This window comes from Corvus hawaiiensis, chromosome 4 (assembly GCF_020740725.1).
Source record: "Corvus hawaiiensis isolate bCorHaw1 chromosome 4, bCorHaw1.pri.cur, whole genome shotgun sequence".
Lineage (NCBI taxonomy): Eukaryota > Metazoa > Chordata > Aves > Passeriformes > Corvidae > Corvus > Corvus hawaiiensis.
In genome coordinates this window covers 19157664-19178503 of record NC_063216.1, presented here as the reverse complement: position 1 = coordinate 19178503, position 20840 = coordinate 19157664, and the positions used below count along the sequence as shown (strand labels likewise).

The window sequence follows — 20840 nt, the reverse complement described above, 5'->3', positions numbered from 1 at the left end:
CACGCTCGAGGGTGGTGAAGGGAAATGTGTACAATTCCAGCATTTCCTCACCGTTTCCCCCTTCCCTCACTGCCCATGGGGACCCTGGAGGGGAAGAGGCACAAGAGCCTCCATAAGGGACAGGCTCATCCTGAGGGAACGTGTGGGCTGCCCAGCCAGGCAGTGCCTGGTTACACATAAAGAGCGATTTTATCCATCATGGAAATGTCAGCAGAGGCTTTGTGGAACTGCTGCAACACTTATAAACCAAATAAAGTTGGTCAGCTTTCAAAATAAAATGCAAGGCTTGATCATTAGCTCTGAATAAAAGTTAATAAACACAGTGTTTTGGGTTTTTAAACAAGTTAACAGATGCATAGTAAGCCATGATTTCTTATTAAAAGGCAATTCCCTGTAACTGAAATACAGACTCATGGCCTGAATTGGAAGGGCCCTTAAAGATTATCCAGTTCCAACCCCCTGCCATGAGCAGGGACACCTTCCACTATCCCAAGTTGCTCTGAGCCCCGTCCAACTTGGCCTTGAACACTTCCAGGTATGACCCCCATTTCACCTCTCCCACAAATTTAGGTGTCAGTAACCTAGTAATTTTTGTGTTAAAGGTTATTAGGTTATTTCCCAACAGCCTCAATTAAGAAGAAAAACCTCACAAAAATCCATGTGACAGAACAACATGAGATCATCTCGCAAATCAGGGTTATTAATTAGCTGCCTCACATGAGCAGATGTAAAACCCAAAAGTCAGACTTGCTTTCAAAGAACAAGTAGCCTGGTGGTAAAACCACAAGCTTGGGATGTGGGAAACCCTGAACCCACATAGCCACAGCTGGGATCAGAAGAGTATCCGGAAAGCAGCTGTTGTTGGCAGAACCTTCTCCATGAAAACTTCAGGTCATGATGACAGCTTGGGCTGTCCTATCTCCATATGATCTCAAGGAAATGTGCAAACAATCCTTTTGCATGTCGTGTGGAAGGAAAATGATTTGTTAGGATTCTGGAAAAAGCAGAACGCAAAGCTGCTTTTTTTGTGCCCAGATTTTGTTTATAAATATCTATTATGAAATTGCTTTTTGCTGTCTTTGCATGTAATTTAGAAATATCTTCTCGTGCTCATGTGCAGAGTGGTTTGAAAACAAGACCAAATAAATGAGCTGATCAAGAACGTTAAGTGCCAGCCCATTCACTGCATTGATATGAAAGCTGGTGATAGTCAGCACAAGTGATGCAAAACCTCTTAGATTCTGTGCAAGTTTTTTTCTATGAGTTACCAACTTCATTTTAGTGATTGTTGCTTCACTGTGATTTGCACAGAGAATTCTGAACACGTGCAACACGATGCACACCCTCAAATCCCAGAACACTTCAGCATGCTGGAGCTAAATACTTCTGTTAAGTTAAAGCACATTTTCAATTCAAAGGTTTCTTCACAACGGCATTAAAATAGTCCAGTCCCTGTCTTCTGGATCCTCCACGGATATGGAACATTGAGGGCAACGCCAGTCACAGCTCCTTACTCCAACAAGATGCCTCCCTTATGATATCAAGCACCAGGCCAAGTATAATCCCACATTTACAGTACTCAGATTTGCCCATTCCAAAACATGATACAATGAATTCAGTGACATTTTCACTTTGAGAATATAGGAGCATTCCTCACCTGTCAGGAGTTGTGAGCAGGACACGTAAAATTCAGCTCCAGCCTGGGGGTAAATAGTAAGATTTCCCTGTTAACAGAGAGCATCAGACAAGCTGGGACAAGAGTTAATTTTCCTGTGGCTTTTCCTGGCACTGAACTCTATGCAAAGCAGATGCAAAGCCAGTGTAGTGTTACCACAGAAAGGTAAGTTTTGTGCAACTTCAGGTTTGCCTGCTGAGAATTAGGAATATTAGTAAAGGGTTGGTTTTTTTATAGATAGGCCAAGGGTGGTAGTGATACCCACATTGCCAGACATGTACCAGTATGGATTCAGTCCTGGCCATGCAGTGATGCTTCCCTCGGTTTAACCGGAGGTCATTTGGGATCTACCAGCCTTCAGGTTTTACCTCTGCCTCTTCTCCCCCCAGGAAAACTAAAACTTTTAAGGAAGTCCTGCCAACTTCCTTCTGCTGCTCTCTCGTTGAGATCACCTACAGAAGATTTTTCATTTTAAGTTCTATTTAGAACAGTACAAATGTGCTTGCAATTTTTCGTCTGCTGACACAGCAGGATACAATTATATTCCCCAAGACTTTTAACTCACTAACTCTACTCTAAAGACAGGATCTACAAGACATTTATATGACAGCATACAGTGAACTTACATATATAAATATTTGCATCCATAGATAAATATCTCTACATGTGCAATTCAGAATATGTGAGTTTATATTAAAATAAAGGCTATAGTTCTCATGGGATGGTGACTTTCATGCCCTGTCAAATTTCCTGTAGCTGTCTGGGGCACCCCAGTAATGTTACATGTATAGGTTGAAGTTTAACAAAGCTGAACTCACCCAGAATATGAACACAGCATGTATGGGCTCACGCTAAATGTGAATGTAGTTTGCCCCATCATTGCAAATCTTTTTCAAATTGTCTGATGGACCCCAAAAAATCCACAAACCCTAAACCAAAAATTACTTTTCAAACCCTCAGGTATATGAAGCACAAGTCTAGGTCCTGCTTCTTTGGCTTCAGTGGCAACTTGGTTTGCCATTACCCACTTCAAGCACAAGAGTAGCATGCAGTCCTGCAAACCTTCCTTCTTTTTTTAAACATATAGGCACTAAAGGAAACACAGCTAATGTATTTTTCTGCAATAACGTTAGATTTGGCTTGAAAATAACATGCTAAGATACATGGTATTTGTCAAAGGTTTGACTTTTGGTTTAATTCAGATGTCTCTGACTTTTTGAATATAGTTCTCTACTAAAAATGGGGTGAGGAGAAAGGAACAGTTCAACTGTGAACTATTCTTTACAAAACTGGATGCTTTTGCCATCCCACTAATGTCATCTGGCATTAATTAACATAGCATTGCTCTAATTATATTGTCAGCATACAGCCACCAAATTAAAATACAAAAAGAATCATTAAAATTTCCCAATTTAGCTTCGGCATTTCTTTTGAAGCATGATTTTTCAACTTTGTGTATGTAGGAAACCATCCAAAGCCCACTGAAGTTAATGGGCTTCATCCCAATAGGGCCTAGAAATGTTTGGAAAAATCATTGGGGTGTCCAAATTGCATCTCCAAACCAAGAGATTCGATGCCTCTTTTCTGTTGTTGGCACCAGCAGCTCAGCACCCAAAACTGAGGGTGCGAGGCTGGTGGGTCCCTCAGGGGAGTGAGGACCATCTTGTGGGGAGGAAAAGAGGGCATTAGGCACAGTGGAAGTCTACCATCCCTCTGCTCCCTAAAAGGAACACTAGGAAGAAGGACTTAAGTAGATCTCTCCTGCCTGAGACAGCGTGGAACAGCCCGGGGGCTGCAGCATAACATGCCTCCATCCCAGGTTTGTGTGTCACGCCAGGATCAGCTGCTCCCTGACACTCTCCTCGTGAGTTTTGGGGCTCTTTCTTCCAGTGAGGAGGGCTGTGGAGGAGAACTGGTGCCTTGGCAGAGTGTGTGCTCTCAGGCAGGGCTCAGAGGCCTTGAACAAACACTTGGGCTCCAGCTAAGTCCATCCTGCCTCAAAGCACCCTGTCTGTAGGTGAGAGGAATCCGTGTGTGAGGCTGATCCAGGCTGAGGGTGAGCCCAAAGTAAAACACTGGTGTGATTTTGCCTTTTCGCATGGCCTAGAGCTCAGTCCTGCTCTCAGTGAATGGCATTGCTGCCACTTGTTTGTGCCTGGCCTTACACATTAGCACTGACTGCCCTTCAGCATCACTGGCCTCAGCATGCATCCCTTGGCATTATTAAAATCTTTGGGATCTAGCTGATTTCTACCTCACCAAGAGCTTCACCTCTCTGGAATTGGGAAAAACTATACATCACCCTGAGATGATCAGAAACACATGGAAAAATATTAAAATGGTTCATAAAGAGAAGGAAAAAAAGAAATATTTTCTTTCCAAGTCTTTTACTGCTGAATTTTTACTTCAGGGGAAAAAAAAGAAGATGCTTGTCAGCACTTTGGAAACGACATTCTTTTTTCCACCTCAACAGTCCTTTGCCTATTTTGCCTAGACCTGTTAAGCCGAGCATGTTGCTACAGCTCAGGACAATGCATGGAGAGCTAATATTTTTCAAAGACATAAAAAACTTTCCAGCAGCAGTAGCAGCTCATGTTTTTCTTGGACAGGATGCATTTCCCTAGCTCCCCTGGGAAACTCGAAGCAGAATCCCAGGGTAGCCCTTCTCACTGACTGCTGTGCTTGGGCGTCAGCTGTTTGGGGAGTATGAAGCAGACTGGGAAAATCAGCCTCCGGAGATGCTGGACAACTTGAAGACTTAGGGAAGGCTGGAAGCTTCTGATCCCAGTGATCCACAGACCTCTCAGAGCCTGGAGCCTGAAAAGCCAAGGCACCCAGGCTTGCAGTTCAGGGAGCTAAGTGCCTGGCGGCTTTGGAACAAGCAAGTAGTTTAAATTGAAATCACTAGTTCCACACAGAAAATTCCAGGTGGCAAATCCGTGTTTCTCCATCAAGGCCATCATCTGGATGCAGCTGTTTGCCATCAGAAGGCTGGTCAGCACAGGGCTGTGTTAATTCCTGCTGGGAGCCCTGAATACAGAGGGCAAGGAGCATGCTGGGCTCATCTTATGTGGCCTTTCCCATGGAAGATGGGCCGCTGCCGCTTCCATGAAGATGTGGTGCCTTCATGCTGTGGTACCTTCATGACCTGTCAATGATTCTCATTCACTGCTGTCCCAAAGGCTAAAAGATGGCCCATGGAATGGTATTTTTGGCCTGTCCCAATAATGCAAAACTGGATTCCCTGTGCCCTGTGACTTCTGTGTTCATGCACACCAGTGGCAGAATCTGTGTGGGCAGGGCACATAAGCAAGGCCACTAAATAGAAGTGGTGGGATTTTACACAGGGAGAGGGGCAAGGACACACCCACGTTCCCAGTCATGGGGAGCTTAAAACACATCTGGTGTCTGAGCAGATCATTCTGTGAACTGAAACTAAGCTTGAATATACAAATTTTGTGCTCATTCCTCTTGGTTATGTAGCATATTCTAGTAAGTGGTAAATGGTCTGGGACAACACCTGTAGCCAGACCCTCCACCAGCATAAAGGAGTGACGTGTGAGTAGAGTGATACGAATGAACCCTCTTGCAGCCAGGTTTGGGCTTCACAAGGTTATATTTGGAACTAAGTTTTGGAACTCAAATGTGTGGCCAGAGGCAGAGAGGATCCTGCCATCCCTGCAGTGGGAGACAGGGATGTGTAACTAGGACAGAACCTCTGGTGAGCTGAACAGTTCATTCCTGTTGCTGCCCTGGCACAAGGAGGCATTGGACAGTGGTTGCTTCTGGGTATGGCCAGTGCCAACCAGATTAATCATCTGTATCCCAAATAACCGAGGTCTTCCTTGGCACAGCAGCTTCCACACACTGCCAGAGCCGTGGGCAAAGAAAAAGAGGACAACACTACTGCCTCTTCCCATCCTGGTCTGCTGTCCTCACTCTACACCTGGGGCCAGCCTAAATAAATTACATGTGTTAATATGTATTTTATATCAACCTAAAAATTTGGTTTTGTTCTTAGTTTATGCTTTTGGTTGTAACCACAATACAACCAATAATAACTAAACAAACACAGGAAGAAGCAATGCCTGTCTACAGCAGCAGCAGTTTGGTTACCTGCTTCCTCACACACTCCAGGGCTAGGATTTCAAGAAAAGCTCACTGTATTCGAGATTGCAGGTCCTGCCTGCTTTGCCGTGCAGTAACTCAGTTTTCATTAGGCTTCATTTCAGGAGACTCCACTGTCCATTCAGCAGCTTACACATGCAGAACTTTCTGGGAGTGGCTGCATTTACTCCAGAATTTGAATTAGAATAAATGTCAGCAAAATGTGTCTAATGGGGGTTAATAAGTCCACAACAGCGTGCAGCACTAGGAAATGCATCTGGAAGCACTGCAAGAATCATCCTAGAATCTTAAGATCACATAATGGTTTGGGTTGGAAGGGACTTTAAGGCTCATCCAGTTCCACTCCCTGCCATGGGCAAGGACACCTTTCACCAGACCAGGTTGCTCCGAGCCCTGTCCAACCTGGCCTGGAACGCTTCCAAGGATGGGGCATGTGAACACAGTGGGAAGTATTGCTGAGCTGTAACACCTTTAGATGGTTCCAAAAAGAAAAGAAACTTCTGTTTAATCCTGGTGTCAGGATTTTTAGGATTGCTTGCTCCTGCAGAGGCAGCTAAATAGATCCTGACACAGAATACCAGGGAAGGAAATGTACATGTTTATTTTGGAGTGTTTGGATCACTGGATAGAAAACCTATAGGAAAATGGAAAACATGCAGCAGTAATTTATTTCTAAAGGGATGGGGGAGAAGAGTAAAGGAAATTCCCTCACAGGCTGCTTGGAGCCAGGTTTTCAGCTGGTGTAAATCTGAGGCTAGGTTAAAATTATTGGAAGCAGCTCGTGTCCTATACCAATAGAAAGCAATACAGCAGTGGTGACTTGAGGCCCTGAGGAGCTGGCATTACCAGAATCCTGTATCAGGGTCTGCCCAGGGTTCTGTGCTGGGATCAGATCCAGCTCCCATCCGGAGTGGAGCTGTGGAGACAGGTGGGGGTCTCTGTCCCTTGTTAGGTGTCCATAAATGTGTCATGTGTTACATGTCAGCCTCTTCCTCTTCCCAGCACCCTGTCAAGGCCCTCCCTGACCACATTAAAACACCACATGAGCTTTGCAGCAATGATTCTCATTCTCTTGTCCTTAGGTCTCAGCTCTCACCAGCTGTGCAGACTGAGAGCATGTTCTTCGTGACCTCCTCAATACGTTTGTGTTATCAGCTATTACATCTTTTACCACACATCATTGAATTTGATGCATCAAGGCTTCTACACAGCTTGCCCCTGCTCTCTAGGAATTCCACAAATAAATCACTGCCATGCACTGCAAACTGTCAAAGAGTTGCTGACATGCTCTGCAGCAGAAAGGCACTGGATAACCTTTGGCACCAGAATGCTATTTTTAAGTGCTTTAATAAAGAGCACCATTGTATTTGAAAATGTACAGCTATGGTGAGAGGAGTTAATGGTTTACACATGATGCATCACACCCAGGATAAAATTCTTCATCGAAAAGTTAAAAATCCCAAGCAGTAACCACACACACAAAATTGTTAAGGATACTCAGTGGCTTGAAGCTCTTGCCTCTGTCTGAGCTTTCTGAGCAGCCTTTGTGAAACTGAGCCCAGATTTATAAAAGCCAAGCTTAATGATCCAGATGCTTTTCCACACCACAGGGTCAGAGCCTTGGGCAAAGGTTCCCCCCATTCACAGTCATGGGTGGGGGTGAGAAAGGGGTGCTGGATGTGTCCGAACAGCTGCCTCTTGGTTTTGTGAGCGCCCCAAAGAAAAAGGACACCAAAGCATCTGTTCCTTGGGACAAGGCCGTGGTGTTTCTGCAAACGGGAATTGACTGTGTGCTGTTTATAACCACCCTTGTGGTAATCAGCAAGTGTCTGTATGTTCTTTAAATAGACACATTACCCTAAGGAAACACTCAAGTCAGCACCTCTGCATCCTGCTATGAGAGAGGAAACCTGACCTACAAGGCACCAAAATTTGCTGTCTTTTGGCTAAGGGGCAGAAATATTCTAGCTAAGGCCTGACTGCTGCTTGCTTTTCTTGGAGAGTTTGCTTGCTTCGGCTCTCACGGAAGTCAGTTTTACTCTGGGGTGACTCCAGTTAGAGTTGCTCAATAATTACACAATTGGCAGTGAGAAAAGAACCAAGCCTCAAGGAACTGCTTCCTAAGTAAAGCAAGAAGGATATGATCGAGTAATTGATCAGTTTATAGATTCCTCATTTATTCTCACTAATTGCTGTTTAATATGGAAATATTTCCAAAATTTTGTCCCAGGAAATTGCTGCTCTTTTATCTGATGCTCAAGTCTGACTGTATGAATAATTCAAAACCAGACAAGACAAGCCACCAGAGAGTGTGTTAAGCAAAGTGAGGATAGAGTTGCAGCTGAGTGGAAGAACAGAGGAGATGGTCTTCCTCCTTCCTCAGTACCTGCAGAGGAAAGTTCTGTACCACAGATTGCTAAACTGATGTGCTGCTTCAAAGAGAGAAGACTGAGAGGGCATCTCGTCAATGCATATAAGTATCTCAAAGGGTGCCAAGAGGATGGTGCCAGACACTTTTCAGGTGTGCCCAGCAGCAGGACAAGGAGCAATGGTCATAAACTAAACACAGAGAGTTCCACCTCAACATGAGGAAGAACTTCTGCACACTGAGGGTGGCAGAGCCCTGGAACAGCTGCCCAGGGAGGGCCTGGAGTCTCCCTCTCTGGGGACATTCCAAACCCACCTGGACGCGCTCCTGTGTCACCTGCTCCAGGTGACCCTGCCTTGGCAGCAGGCTGGACTGGGTGATCTCCAGAGGTCCCTTCCAACCCCAGTTATTCTGTGATTCTGTGAGAAGGAATGTCCCCTAGAGACTTTTGAGGAATTTCTCTAAAATTCCCATCAAGCAGCACTGCTGGTAAAGCTTAGAAATCTGTTTGGGACTCAGGAAAGGAAGATGACAGAGGGCTGCAAGATGTCATTGTACAAATGGTGTAGTTCACCAAAAATAAGACCCTGAAGACTTACCCCTGTCCTCACCCTACAATTATGGGGAGGGAGTGACTGTGGAACACAGCTTTTAGAACACCATGGAATATATTTGACCTCCAAGCAGTTCTCAGAGCACCTTGTCATACGTAATTAGTGAGGATGCTGGTGTTTATTTAGGGCTTGTGGTTGTAAAAAATAGAACAAAGAGATTTGGGGGTTGGGGGGGTGGGGATGGGCAATAATCAAGGCCGTGAAATAATTTCTCTGCTTTCTATGCTTTTTCTCTCAGATTTTCTATCACAGAATCAAATCAAACCTCACCTTATCCAGTTAGCTCACTTAACTCACTCTTTTTTGACAGCGCATGCTGTACAAGACTTTTTTCCTACATTCCCTTTTGTCTACCATCCTTCCATTTGATTCTTGCTGTATCATCTTAAAGCTGGAAGATCTTACAGTTTCAAAGTGGTTTTGAGAGCCCGTTGTCAGACTGACAGAAGGCAGCAGGGAATGAGCTTACCTTGCTATTTTCCTCAATAGTTCTCTTTAAGATGAAAATTCCTCCTTGGCACATACAGTCCTAAATGAAAGAGCAATTTCTGACTTGCTTGCTTTTTGATTTTCTTCTTTAGTCTGCATATGTCTCACAGATATTTCTCCAGCCTCTGCTCCTTATGGGCCAGTTTCATCTTACATCACTCCTCCATTTTTATCAAAGCTTTCCTTTTAACAGGGAGATGCTCTGTAGAAAAAGTTCAAATCAAAGTTTCCCAGACCTTTGTGAGAGGAATCACCCTGCAATTTCTTTTTTTTTTTTTCATGATGTTCAAGTCAGTGTTCTGGGATCTTTTTTTTTTTTTTTTTTTTTTAATTTAAAAGAAATCTTGGTTGGGGCTAAAATTAATGTTACTTTTTGAAAACATAAACTCGTAGCAGCACCTGAACTTTGCAGCTTATGCTCAACTATTCCTTTAAGTGTTCATGAATAAAATACTTAGCGAAGGCAGAGAAATAATTAGTATCATTTGACATCACAGGCAGAAATGGAGGTTCTGTGTGGCCAAACAGCACAATTAGAGAGCATTACAGGAATCTAACTCGACTGACTCTCTTTAAGCCTGCTCTGCAGCTCCTTTGTTTCAAGGCGAAACAAGATAAAGGCTGGTTAGGTGAGTAATAAACTTATATCACTGACATTAATATGCACTAATCAGATAGTAAAATCTTATTCAAAAGCTCTATTGTGTAAGACACTGTAAAAAGGCAAACAGAGTTCCAACCTGGCAGCTCCATAAAGGCAAAAGGGAGAATGAATCAATTTAACAGAAGATTAACATGAAGCATAGTAAAGTCAGTGCTGATATTTCCATGGACTTCCCTTGATTGCAGATCCCAGGTGTCCATATGCACATGTGTACATGTATGTCCTGCCTGTATTTATAGATGCCCACATTTAACTGAGATGCATGTCTTGCAGTGGCACTTTAGAAGTGCAGCAGTGCATGAGATCATAGACTCTTAGAATGGTTTGTGTTGGGAGGGACCTTAAAAACCATCCAATTCCAACCCCACTGCCATGGGCAGGGACACCTTCCGCTATCCCAGGTTGCTCCAAGCCCTGTCCAACCTGGCTTTGGACACTGCCAGGGATGGGGCAGCCACAGCTTCTCTGGGCAGCCTGTGCCAGGGCCTCCCCACCCTCACAGGGAACAATTTCTGCCTCATATCCAATCTAAACCTGCTCTCTGTTAGTGTGAAGCCATTGCCCCTTGTCCTGTCACTCCAGGCCCTTGTCAAGAGTCTCTCTCCATCTTTCCTGTGGGCTCCCTTCAGGCACTGCAAGGCCACAGTGAGGTCACCCCAAAGCCTTCTCTTCTCCAGGCTGAACAACCCCAATTCCCTCAGCCTTTCCTCCCAGCAGAGCTGCTCCATCCCTCTGCTCCCCTTGGTGTCCCTGCTCTGGACTGGCTCCGGCAGCTCCCTGTCCTTCCTGTGCTGGGATCCCAGGGCTGGATGCAGCCCTGCAGGGGGGTCTCAGCAGAGCAGGGCAGAGGGGCAGAATCTCCCCTCCCCTGCTGCCCACGCTGGGGCTCAGCCCAGCTCAGGGGGTTCTGTCCCAGCGCACACAGCCAGGACAGGGCCAGCTCTCACCCACAGCACCCCCAAGTCCTTCTGCCAGGGCTGCTCCCTCTGCTCATCCCCAGCCTGGATTGATCCCAGGGGTTCCCCTGATTCAGGTGCAGCACCAGTGCTTGGTCTTGTTGAACCTCATGAAATGCCCATGGGCCACTGCTTGAGCCTGTCCAGGTCCCTCTGGATGCCATCCTGTCCTTCAGGTGTGACAACAAATCACTCAGCTTGGTGTCATCTGCAATTTGCTGAGGGTGCATTTCATCCCTGATTGTACCAAAAAAAAACCCCACATTTCTCTTGGCAATGACATCAATGCCTGCTGTGTTTAATTGCTGTCACCCTCCTGGAATGGGTTGGTGTCCTATCAGTTGTACTGTGACAGAAACAGGGAGTGAGGGATGATCTATCCTGAGCAGAAGTAGAGGATTACATTTTAGGAAATGAGAATAACAACGTGTATTTTCATCCAAACAAGCTGTTCTATGACGAGGGGAAGGGATTTCACTATTTGAATTTTCTGGGGTTTAGTGTATGCTGAGGTACTCAAATCCTATACTGAAGGCATGAGCTACAAAGGTTAAACCTAGCAAAGCACAGTTTTAGCAATGTGGGGGCAGGGTAAGAATGTATCTTTTCTCTCGCAGCATTTCAAGAACTAGTTCTCACAAATTTTTGAAATATTTTGTGTGGCATTTAGTGAAGCCACATCAAGACTCCCTCCTCAGCCCTTAAGAGATGCTATTGTCTTTTTCAAACACGCTTTTTCAAAGCATACTCCTTCGCTGCTAAACTCATGATAAAAACCAGTGTGAAAGGCACAGAGAATTTTCAATACATTAAACATTCCATTTGTGTGGCAAACAAGTAGCTCAGGAACTCGAGGAAAGTAGCCAGTGTCATGAAGTCTCATGAACAGGAGACAAGTTTTAAATGATGCTGAAGGAAGGTGGGTGCTCTCCCTCAAAAAGATTGACTGAACCCAGTGTGAAGTGCTCGTGTCCCTGAGAACTTCCAGACACAGGGGTTTTTGCTTGGATTTAGCTTTTATTTGTGAACACTTACTCCCTAATTGCCCTTTGGCCTGTTGGGGAGGAGGCTGGCTCCTACAGAAAAATGACTGTACCTTTTACCCAAATCCTATTTCCCAGCCTGTTCCTAGCTTTCCCTGGCCTAGCAGGAGTAATCTCAGCCTCAAAACCCTATCCAAACTTCATCAAATACATGCACTCTGCCTACCCAGCTCTCTTACTTAGTTTCAGTAGGAAAAATTCACGCTGCAGGTTCCATATTGCTGTGTTTTGTAAAGTTTGTACAATGTAAATGTACCAGGTCTTTGCCTAAATGTGCCCTACTTCTGACACAGCCACAAAATGAGGGGGGAAAACTGCTCAGTGCGTGGCACACACTGATGGCTCTGAAATGTCTTTGTGTGAAGGAATTTCTATAAATTATGTATAAACCTGTTTTTGTTCATTTAAAGGCATTTCTTCTGGTGGCTTATTGTCTGGGGCTAATGTAAGCAGTTATGCCACCCTCATGCATTTACAAGTCAGGCTATGAATAAATAACAAAGTGTTTATACTTTCATTTTCAAATTTCACATCCTACTGGCACCGAGAATGTATAACTTGAAGGTTGAACCCAGGAATACTATAAAGGAAGGATGCACATGGCTAAGTCCTAGGTTTATAACATCTTGCTTGCAGATATTTCCTTTTGCATCTAATGGGAGGCGAGGGAAGATCCATGTTTCAGTTTATCTGAACCACCAAAGTTTACAGAGAAGGAAAAGAGTGGGTGGGAGAAGAGGAAAAGGGAGGGGAGGCTGGGGAAAAAAAAAATCAGCTGTTGTCTATCTATATTGTAAACACAGAGTCCTCTGATCTACTGATATGTCATTCATACCAGCAACTTGATACCTTGAAAATATTTTGCATGGGGCTGATGATGTTACAGAGAGTTTTCCTCCACCTCCTTTAACAAACAGGGCCATGGGATGATTTTCCTCTCTTAGCCTGAGTCATTTCCTCTTCCGTCGCCTCGAGCTCTTTCAGCTACAACTGACAGCAGCCACCTCTCCATCAGGGGAGCCCTCCAAGTGTCCCTGCCCAGCTGCAGCTCACAGGAATTCCGCATTTTGGGGAATTCCGCTCTTTGGGGAAGCTGTTGTGACACTTGCCAGCGTGTCAGTAGAGTTATTGTGGTTGAACTGCCCACGTGGACACTCTCATTCTGCCTTTTTTTGTGGTTTGATTTGATCCAGTTCCAAATGAGCCTATGCTAAAGGCACACGGACATATCTACATGGAAAAGTAGCTTCAAATACCTTGTAAGAGCTTGTATTCTTCCAGTGTAGAGATGGTTATTCCCACCTTCATTACCCTCTGGAATTGCCTACTGAAATCTTGGGTAGTTTGACATAAAAAATTGTTTCTATTATCTCTTTTATGCTACCAACTGCAAGTAACTCTACCCAGCTATATAAAATGAGAACTTCCCTGATTTCCCTTTTTCACAAGCATTCTGAAATGCCTTCAGTGAGTGATATTTTATAGATTTTACTGAAACACCACAGATAAAACAGAGATCTTTTTAAGAAAAGATCATGCTGATGAGATGTTGCTATAGAAATACTTTAAATATAAACAGCTTTAAACTTCAGCCATTGTGATGGGGAAAAAGAAAAGACAAAAACTTACAGGTCTTACGACTCAAGAAAGCTGCTTCAAACCAACAAAGATGGCTCTTGAAGAGACCACAGATCCAGTTTTTCCTCTGATGTGCCCTTTTCTTCTCCCCGAGTCCCATCTGAGCACACTGTAGGGAGCAGAAGCCAAGCCAAGTCTTCCACAGTTCCCACGGGAGCACGTCCGTGTTTTTGGCACTTCAGGCTGAGCCTGGAAGCAGTGGGGTGACAGGAGCAGGTAGCAGGCAAGGAGAACCAACGTGTGAGGCAACAGCATTTCATCAGGCAGGGCTGGAGGAGCCAGGACAGAGGCAGGGCATGGTTAGTGAGAGCCTGGAGCTTCTGCAGCATGGTCAGAGGAAGGGGTTTGGGCTTAGGAAGGAGTGGAGTGTGCTGGGGGAAAAAGGGCTTTGGAGGAAAGACAATCCTGGCAGAAGGGAGGGGTAGAGCAGGAGCTGGAGGGCTGAAAGGCTCTGGAGGGGTAGACCAGGGACAAACCTCCTTGTGGCAGGCAACCAAAACGAAGTACTGGTGGTGGCTGGGAGATGCAGGAGAGGTCTCAGATGAGATGGGTGGGAGCTGGGATGTCTGGGGCTCTGAGAGAGTTGGATTCACCAGGGATGTAGTCCTTCCCAAGCATTCCTAGTTACACTTGGGGTCTAATAGGGGTGACCCTATCAATTACCTTCACCTTCCTCATCCTCATGTTTGCTGTGAGGAAGGCAGGAGCTCAGCTCAAAGCTCTGAGCTTGCTGCTGGCGGAGCCACTTTGAACTTGGAGGGTTTTGACAGCAGAGCTGACAGCCCTGGCTACTGCAGGCCCTGGGGAGCTTTGAGGGGTGCAGGGCTTCCCCCAGAGCCGTGTGAGCCACAAAGCTGCTTCTGAATTCAGAACTGAACATGAGTTAGGCTGGGACACTCTGAGGAGAGCTTTGTGTGCTGGGAAACCACTGCAATCCAAGGGGATTCAGGCTGTGAGATCCCCAGGACACCCCCTCCAAGGAGAATGTCAAAAGAGTCATGCAGATCAATTCCCATCCACAGACCTAAAGAGAGAAATCTCTGTCCCACAGGGCTGGAATTGTATTTGCAGAAACACAATTCTAGGGACTCCTGAGCAACAAGTTAAATGCTGCTGCTGTGATTGCTCAGGAGTCCACTTACTCATCACTGTATTTGGCAACATCTTAAGTTACTTCTCATTATTTCATTTAGAGCATGGAAAATCATTAGAGAAAGAACTGAATGATAAGGTCCTTTGAGTTGGTTTTATGTTGAGAGCTTTATCTTTTAAGAATCTGAGTTATGACATTTTTAAAAAGCATTAGTCTCTGTATCAAGCCTTTACAAGAGTTGGGAGGGAAAAGGAACAACAGACATTTCATCCTTAAACATAAAGGAATCATGTGGATCTTGGCTTAGTTCAAGTTAATTTCTACTTAGGTGATAAATCTATTTTTCATAGATTTGTAAGTTGGCTATAAAAGCATATTTGAAGCCTTGAATGTTGGCAGTCAAAACTTGCAGGTCAGGAGAATATTTTTAGCAGTATTTTATTAAAAAAAAAAAGAAAAACATAAAAGGTTGTTTTCAAGTCTACAAAGTTAAAGGGAGAGTTTTAGAAAGCAGGGGTTGGGTCACATTTTGACACCCATGTTTGTTTTATTTTCCCTTAAAGAAAAGAAACAAAAATCCCATCCAACATGCTTCCAGCCTGACAGATAATAACAGACATTTCAGATTGATCCTTTTAAAAATTGCCCACAGGCTTTTTTCATATCCAAGAGTAAATAATCCATCTCAACTAATAACCCATAAAAAGCTGAAATCAAGGGACTACTGTGAATTTTAATGGCTGGGTTTAATGAGCAGATCTTCAGCTTGTGCGGATCATTGTAACTCCTGGAATGGCAACAGCACTACATCAGCCAGCACTCACTGAAGATGTGGATAGTAAATATACACTACACTCCCTCCCTCAAAACACGTGACTAATTCAGCAATACTGAGGCAGTAATTAAGGTAATTAATACATTGGAAGGAATGAAGACCCAATGAGAGGAGACCAGTCAGCTCAGCATGCCACGTACGAAAAGCATCAGGACAATTTTGGCCACGCGTTCTGGGGCAAACACCTCGCCACAGAATCTTGCGTTTCACAGTTTCCTTCAGCCTCAAAATTACAGAGGGGCTGAGTCAATCCTGCCAGGATTTGAGTTAGTGGTTCCAGGGAGACCTGGAGCTGAGACACTGGCACAGCTAAGCTGGGGAGCAGAGAAGGTGTGGAGCACACAGAGCAAACAGGAAGGTTCATTTCTGGCCTTTCACTCACACCCTCTTGTGTGTTTTTGCTACACAGTCTCTCTTCTGTGATTTAGTCTCCCTTTAACATTGTGGGCCAAATCCAGCTCTGGCTGCCAGGGCTCACCTCTTTGTGCTGTCCCTGTATGGCCAGGAGTGTCCTAAAAGAGCAGCTGCTGTTTTGTTGACACTAAGAGAAATCCAGATTTGGTATAAGGATGATTCATCCACCTGCTCCCAGCTCAGACCAGGAAACTCTTTAGGACACTGTCTGGGCCAGACCTAAGGCACCCCCTGCAATGGAACAACTCCTGTGAGACCATTTTGAGAAGTTATGGCATTAAATACTCTGGAGCCAAATTGATCCCAGCCCTGCAAAGTTTAGAGGGAATGGAAAGATGACTTTGACAGATTTTAGTGTCACCACAGATTCTGTTCAGCCCATTTGGGCCTGAAATCTAGTTCTTCTAAGGTGACCAAATCAACATTGAAAAGCAATTCTCACCCCAAAGGAGGTCTTTGAGTTTATCTTCAGGTGTTTTATATCCAGCAGTGACTTCTGTAGTCCCAGTTCCTACCTTAGCCTCTGTCCCTCCACCCTTGCTCCTTCCACCCTCATCCTCCCTTGCTCTCTCCTCCCTGGCTCCTTCCTCCTGTGGCTGGGTCCCCCCCTCTGGGCTGCACACACCCTCCTAATGATTTCTGCACATCTTCCAAGCACACATCCTTCCTACGGCGTGTCACAGGGCGCACCTCCCCTGCTGAACAACCGGCCTTTTCTTCCAGCTGCTGTCCACCGGCTGGGTCCCAGCACCTCGCCACAGCCCAAAATAGAACAGAGCAAGGAGGGGGGCAGCTGGGCAAGGTTTGGGCTATGCTGGGCTCAGTTTCACACCCAACAAAGCCATGGGCCAGCAGCTGGGATGTTTGCAGCCTGTTTGCAATTAGCAAGGTAGCTGTGCTCGAGGAGGTGGATGTGTGCTTTCACTTAAAGGTAGAGCTCTGCTCATCATTTAGGGGGAGAATCTCACCACTCAGCTATTTCAACCAGGCTTTGAGCTGCTGCTGGAGCTCTTTCAGCTCCAGCCTAGGTATTATATAGTTCCCCTTGCTGCAGAATTGGAGCACCTCCCAAGTATTTGGAAACAGAAGTCGCAGCAACAATCTCCCTCTCTTACTTGGCAGCAAGAGGAAGAAATACTTGGCGTAACTTATGCATTTGTTTGCATATTCGTGGGTGGGATCAAGTTATTTGTTGATGTGTATATGGGAAGAATTAAATTTCTCTCAGTAAGTTGAAAATATTTTAGCACAAGGAAAGATGGCTTCAGTGGCAGTTTTCCACATACGCACAGTGCAGCTCAGTGAGCTGCCTTGTGTCCCCTTGTGTTCCCTAGGTTTTGCCCAGAGGGCAAAGGTGTGGTCAAGGCCACGATCTGGAGCTCATCATTCTTGTTAATTAGCTAATGGGGTCTCCCCAACATGAAGAACTTTCTGTCCCTTCCTTTCTGCTTCCAGGCAAAGCCACAGCACTGCTTTGGAAACACTTCTGTGCTCTGGAAAGCCTTTTGAAAGGGCCAAGCAGCCCACCCACGTGGCACAAACACCAATTGTTTGTTTGGAGAAGTCTCTCTCTAATAGAACATTCTTCACCCCACACCCTCTGTCACCCAGACAGGGCTGACTGCCCTGGGATGTAGTTCCTATCAGGAGCTTGCTGCATGGATCCCAGATATGACTGTACACGACGTGCACTCATCAGCTCACACATCTGTACGCTGAGGGAGGACACACCTCAGAATGAGGTCAGCACGCTGCTGAGAAATACAGTTTAAATCTTCATGGGTTACCAACTTAGCAGGGATCAAGCCCAGAAGGTGACTGAGCCTGGAGAATCAATAGGAAATGATGAAATTACTCACGGATCAATATTGGGAGGGGAGGGAAAGGGTGGAAATGGAAGAAGTCAATCCAGTTGCCTGCCTTAAATATGAACTGGAGGTAAATATGGTGGGTATAAATAAATGTGAGAAGAAATAGGAAAGCTGGAATTTCTTCCCAGACTGAGATTTTTTACTCTGAACACAATCTAAAGATATAGGATGTACTCTAGGACTGAATGTCTGGATGTATTTATCAAGAAGTTTCTCAGCTGGAAAAGGATAAAGAGCGAGGGGCTTTTTCTCTCTGGATGTGTTCTTGAAGAGAGTAGATAATATTAAATTTCTTTCCTTTCTGTCCCCTGTTTAGGCAAAAATAAAAGGCATTGTTTCTTATTGTTCTGTTGTTATTAACTAATTTCTCAACAAAGATATGACATTTAACATACATTTCCATGATAGTGACATTGTTTTACTTCTTGAAGCTTCAGATTTTCTGGTGAAGTGTCTCTGGAATAATGTAAAACTTGGGCAAAAGGAGGTCTGTAAGTAATGGGCATTCTGGACTTAGAGGCCTGAGAAGCCTGATCCTTCTCTCTTCGAGTTAAGTCAGGTGGTGTGGAGCCATCTCCCAGCCTTTGGAAAGGTGTGAGGTACCACCCCACAGGAATGTTCCGTGTAACACAGTGCCCTACAGATAGGTGATGCAACAGCTGAGCTGCTCCTGGGATGTTGGATGTTAATTTGCCTCTGTTGCAACATGCCCCACTCGGGCTGTCTGGCTCCTTGTCCCTATTGCCACAGCTCCACTCACCTCCCCAAATCCTGAACCTGAGGCTTCCTGGTGGGTGTCTGCTTTTCCCACACCTGACCTAAAATAGCTTAGGCTTCCCATGTTGCCTGCTTTGCTACCAGTCCCTTTCTCCCACACAACCAGATGGGTGAGCTGAAGGTGCTTTTGTCTGTCCCAAATTGTGAGTGACCAACCGGGGATGAACCTGACCTGGCAGCCTCTGTATGGTCATGTGCAACCAGTATTACTCTCAGCTCATTAGGGCTTCTCCTCACACCATCAGTGGCTCTCTGAAGAGCTTTCTACAGTTTTCAGAGTCTGGTTTATTAACCCCATACATATTCCAGCATGGTACATCATGGTTTGACTACCTGGTCTTACAGGTAATCACTTCTCCAGGCACCTCCAGAGATCATCTAATCCTACCATCTGCTCAAGGCAGGATCAGGCTTCTCAGGACCATGCCCAGCTGGATTTTGATTATCTTCAAGGTCAGAGACTCCACAAGCTCTTTGGGCAACTTGTTCCAGTGTTTGATCACTCTTACAGTAAAGAAGGCTTTTTCTGTTTATGGTAGATTCTCCTGTATTTGCCTCTTGTCGTGTCACTGGGAAAACCCTGGCTCCATCTTCCTTATATCCTCTTGTCAGTTCTCTATGCACATGGATAAAATCCACCAAGCCTTGTCAGCCCAACGCTCTCAGTCTTGTAGGACAGATACACCAATCCCTTAATCACCTTACTGGCCCTTTGCTGGATCACTCTGTATTTCCATGTCTCCCTAGTGCTGGGGGACCTCAGGACTGGATCCAGCGCTCCAGATGTGTCTCACTAGTGCTGAACAGAGAGGGAAGATCACCTCTTTGAACCTGCTGGTAAAGCTCTTCTAATGCATCCAGAGAGGCTCTTGCCTTCCTTGTCCTGGCAGAATGCTTCTTTTTGAGACTATTTTCTGCTAGCAAAGGTGTACACCCAAAATACACAGGAAGAACGAAACTACTAGAATTTTCCCTTCCTGTCACTGAAGCACTACGGTTGTCACTGGACTTATCAGGAATAGACTGTGATTCATGCTCACTGGCAAACAGGCACGGATCCTACGCAATTCTACCGCAATCAGAAAATCCCTTCCATGGCTCTGGGCTGCTGGCACTATTCTGACTATCATGATTAACACCAGCCACCAGGAAACACTTGTACCAGGGCTCCTGAATTATGAGATGTAAACAGCCCCATGTGGATCACTGGAGTTATACTGGAAAGCTTCTGGCTATGCTGCAGAAAGGTTTTGAGCTGCTGGGCACAGCGACAGAATTCCAGTACCCTCATTTTAACACTCCCACTCATGCAGGTAGGGTTATCTCGGTGGGAGACGCTTACCTTGTAATTGCCTTTAGCATAAGCAGAGTAAGGTAAAAGCAAATCAGAGCAAAATAAGCTCAAAATATAAGCAATCCAAAATCCATAACTTCTTGAAAGATTTATGAAGGCAGTAGTGACAAAGAAGACAGAAAAAAAAACATTTATCCTGTGATGAAATCCTTAAATCCTCTTCCTCTTCTCCTTCCCCCCTAAGCTGATAAGCTGTAGAGCCACTCTTAACCCACATGGTCAGACTGGATCCCTGTGCACACTCCTGCCTTCAGGCAGCATTTGCAGCTGGTACAACCACATCAGCTCTGTAGTTTCACCTTTGTGTGGAATTTGTCTGGGAATTACTCAGATCCACATCTCACACTTCTCCCAACTTGGCCCTACTTCCTGGTTTCAAGCCTCACCTCCCGAAACTGTACCTTTTTTTTGGAAATACCAATCCCTGTGCCAGGCCTGATGTGTCACAACTGTCTCTGAGGAGGTGTGAAACACATTTTCTACCTGACAAGACCAAGTGCAAATACTCAGTGAGCAGCATTTCCCTACACTTGAACTTATTTTTCACTTGAATATGCCCATGGCAACCACACTGAAGGCAGATACCTGTCTGAGAGGCATCCTGGCTGAGATTTCACTTGACAGTGATTAATTACTTCAGACAATGACATACATGGGAAAGCTGAGCAACAAGTTCTGGGTTTGGGGATGTTATTTGCAGCTGCATATCGTAAATTTGCCGGGACAAATCAAAACCAGCATTATGCACCTAAATTTAACACTGGTACCTCCTTGTCCATGTGAAGTGGAGCCTTGTTTTTGCCCCCTTCACACACCTGCAGTGGCATGACCGGGCAAGATGCAGAGCAGCTTCCTCTCTTGAGGAATTTCTTTTCCCCATAATAATAATAATAATAATAATAATAATAAACACTTATATAG

General features: G+C 45.1%; 1 long non-coding RNA gene across 1 annotated transcript; it reads left to right on the top strand.

Annotated features, from left to right (window-relative positions):
- Window positions 1–376: 376 nt before the first annotated feature.
- Window positions 377–9899, top strand: LOC125324807. The gene is made up of 3 exons (XR_007203132.1): window positions 377–493; window positions 9784–9788; window positions 9889–9899. It is a non-coding gene; the product is annotated as an uncharacterized LOC125324807 (long non-coding RNA).
- Window positions 9900–20840: the final 10941 nt, after the last annotated feature.